Genomic DNA, 3,614 nt, shown 5'->3' with positions numbered 1-3,614 from the left:
ATTAAGTAGTTGTGCAAAGGCGTGCCATTTAACAAAGCAGTTTTTGCATACAAGGCCTCCAGATCAGTGCCAGCCTTTCAACAATCTCACCCACCCCTTCCCTTACTTGTCTTAATTTTATGGTATATACAATAAATTCTTGGACTGCATTCTCCCCCTCTTTTCCTCTTCATAAATACTACTTCTTTTTTGTTTCCATTTCCTGGAAATAATATTTTGATAAATATTATTTTATATGATCAGAGGTACATAGTCATCGTACCTTTGTGTTCCTCCCTAAGAGTATCTTCTCTGGTCTCACTGTCTGTGGATGCCCAGAGTCCTGTATAATTGATCATGGCTTGGTGTACTTTAGATCTACCTTCTGTATAGAATAGGAAACATAAGAACTTTCTTAATGTGTAAGTCAATGTACTTGAATGCTACATGTGGCCACCACCTAAAGACTGTCTCCTGCCCTGTAGGAAACCCAGACCCAGCTATTCAGAAAAACCAACATGTAAAAGCTGACACATGGAAATGAAGAGAATATCAAATGACATCTTATGTACCCTATACACATCATTGTAATCATGATTTCTACTTTTTGACGCTTTTCTCAGGGGAACCTCGTAGGCTCTCCCTGCCATATCTTCTTTAAAACAAATGCTCAAGTGTTTTGGGTAGGTAAAGAGCTTTTTTTTTTTTTTTTGTCATGGGGCTTGACCTTGGGGCCTGGGTGCTATCCCTGAGCTTTTTTGCTCAAGGGTAGTGCTCTCCCACCGCTCCAGTTTTTTGGCAGTTAATTGGAGAGAAGAGTCTCACAGACTTTCCTGTCCAGACTGGCTTCAAACCGTAGATCCTCAGATGTCAGCCTCCTGAGAAGCTAGGATGACAGGCGTGAGCCACCAGCATCCAGCTGTTGTGGTTTGTTTAGAATGCCTCATAAGAGGCCCTTTTGTGACATCAGAGCTTGCTTTGATGAGCTTCAGTCTGACCTCTGAGGCAGACCCAGGCACTGCATGCTGGAAGGTCTCCCGGGAACGGCAGTGAGCGCCTGCTTGATCCATGTCCAATGCATGGGGTTGAGCCATGTCCAATGCGTGGGGTTGAGCCATGTCCAATGCGTGGGGTTGATCCATGTCCAATGCGTGGGGTTGATCCATGTCCAGTGCGTGGGGTTGATCCATGTCCAATGCGTGGGGTTGATCCATGTCCAATGCGTGGGGTTGATCCATGCCCAAAGCATGGGGTCATGGCGTCCTCTCTGCCGGGATGCGTTCTCACACTGCGCGTCGCTGCTCCCTGATGTTCAGGTGTGCCTCTGTCCCCAACGTGTTCTCCCCCTCTGCTTTCTTCTTTCTTGACGGGATTCTCCAAACCCTGCCTTGTGCTTCTCTTCTTTTTCTGCCCAAATACAAACACTAACAACTGTGGCAATTTCCTGGAAGTGAATTTAAAATTCACCAGAAAAGCATACTGAATCAAGTCCATGGTTGTGTGAAAGAGCAGAGTAGAAGTGAATGGGTAGGGAATACATCCACCGGTATCTAACAGAACCACATAGATTGTAACTTCCACAAGTCAGCCTTCCCTCACGTAACCATTTTCTGTGTAGGAATAAAATCATCCAATGACGTCACAGTTGTCAATCCAGTGGACAGAGAATGCAGGAACACTGCACTGTGAAGGTAGGTCGGGGGCTCCCAAATATAATAGCCTCCTCTTCTGTGCAAATCAAAGCTTCAGTAGGGTGTGATGTCAGTGACCTGCTTTTGCTTTGTGGTTGTTTTGAACAGAAGACTAAACAAGCAGCCAGTTAAAGAAATCCCAATTTGCTAATCAATCACATGCAGGTGTTTATAGATTTCTTCTGTTTTAATGGATTAGACTTGGACTTATGCCATCCTAGAAATCACTTAGACGGCAAAAAGAGCAGCTGATGGCTTAGACTTGCTCTGGAAGGATGCTGCTTGGTATCAATTCTAGAGCAATACCAAGGTCCCAGTATATTCCTGGGCATATATATATCAGGAATATGAATAAGTACAGAGTCTCTAATTTATCTGCAAAAATCCTATCTAGAGCTGGGTGCTGGTGGTTCTCACCTGTAATCCTAGCTACTTAGGAAGCTGAGAGCTGAGGATCACGGTTCAAAGCCAGCCAAAGGCAGGAAAGTCCATGAAACTCCAATAAAGCTACTCAGAAAAAGCCAGAAGTGGTACTGTGGCTCAAGTGGTAAAGCACTAACCTTGAGCACAGAGGGGCTCGGAGACAGCACCCAGAACCTGAGTTCAAGCCCAGGACTGGCAAATTAATAATAATAATAATAAATCCTATCTAGAAAACCTTACACTGCAGAGATAGAGAAGCAACTTCCTCTATGAAACTCACTCTTAGATGCTATATTTGGACCAAGGAGCACCTTCTCCTGGGGTCTCTTGAACATCTACGCCTATGATTTACAGATTGCCTTGCAACTTGGTGGTTCTTCAGAGCATCTTTGACTGTGTTTGGCCAGAGCCATTCTCCACTGGTGGTCATAGTCTGGGGTCAGATACAGTGCCTGTGACTTGCACCCCTGGGGAACAATCTCATGTGGCAGACCAGTGGCCAATTGCAATGCCAGAGTGCAGGATAAGTCCTCACTGGCTGACAGGCTAGAGGAAAGAACACTCACCCGGGTCAGTGTTGTGTTTTTTGTTTTCCTTCCTTTCACCTACAGAGTTGGTTCCATATTGAGGATTCCTGGGGGAAAGAGCCGTGTATGGGGAAAGAATGATCAACTAAATATAGGCTTCCCATATGCTCTTCTGAGTTCGGGGAAGAATCTGCGCTGTTATGTTAACACTTGAAGGACCACAAAACAAGCAGAACAATTCAGTGTCCCCCTGTAAGCTCTTCGCTGCGGCTCACCTCTTTGCCATGTTCGGCTGCAGTGTGATGCATGGGACAATCTACAGCTCCAGGAAGATCCTCCTCAGCTCTGCTTTGGCCCTGCAGGTCCTTCAGAGCCCTGCCTGTCTCTGCATGAGTCAGGATGAGGCTTCCCTCACACGCAGGGTGGGCACGGCACTGGTGTGCAGGCTGAGATGGGGAAGTGCTGTGTAAGTGTGAAATTCTGTGCATTGCTTTTATAAGGTCCCATCAAAACAAATGAAAACATCTTGCTTAACACACCGTGTTTAAGCAAACATGTTGCCTGATATACCAACATAATTGTCTCCCCCAAATATTTAACAACAAATCAGCCCTGCGCTGATCATCAGAACCTGACTCACTGACGAAATGGAACGAATAAACCCATTCACTCATGTACTTGACTACAGCTGTATGAAATGGTTGAATTTGTTAAGTATGGCAGGTGATTTCTAGAGTCATCCAAAATAATCTCAAATAACTTTATTCTCCTAATCAAAATTAAACAGATCTGCAAGTTTCCAAACAGGAGGAAACAGGCACAAGAATGCAAGCTGACTCCTTTTCTCCTCTTCTCCTCTTCCTGCCCAGACTGAGCTAGCACAAGATGGTACAGCTGTAAGAACCATCACGTGTACTCTATCTGAACACTGACCTGCTGAATGATTGGCAGAGGATGACCCTAGATCTAAAGGGAAAGGAAAACTCTGCTCATG

General features: G+C 45.2%; 1 long non-coding RNA gene across 1 annotated transcript; it reads left to right on the top strand.

The window, feature by feature from the left end:
• The first annotated feature begins 990 nt into the window (after positions 1 to 990).
• Positions 991 to 3,259, top strand: LOC138803841 (uncharacterized). Its single transcript, XR_011365075.1, has 3 exons — positions 991 to 1,028; positions 1,598 to 1,670; positions 2,705 to 3,259. It is a non-coding gene; the product is annotated as an uncharacterized lncRNA (long non-coding RNA).
• Positions 3,260 to 3,614: the final 355 nt, after the last annotated feature.

The sequence above is a fragment of the Dipodomys merriami genome, unplaced genomic scaffold (genome assembly GCF_024711535.1).
Source record: "Dipodomys merriami isolate MVZ:Mamm:240054 unplaced genomic scaffold, mDipMer1.0.p SCAF_35, whole genome shotgun sequence".
Taxonomy (NCBI): domain Eukaryota; kingdom Metazoa; phylum Chordata; class Mammalia; order Rodentia; family Heteromyidae; genus Dipodomys; species Dipodomys merriami.
The sequence above is the reverse complement of the archived record's forward strand: the minus strand, read 5'-3'. Positions and strand labels throughout refer to the sequence as shown.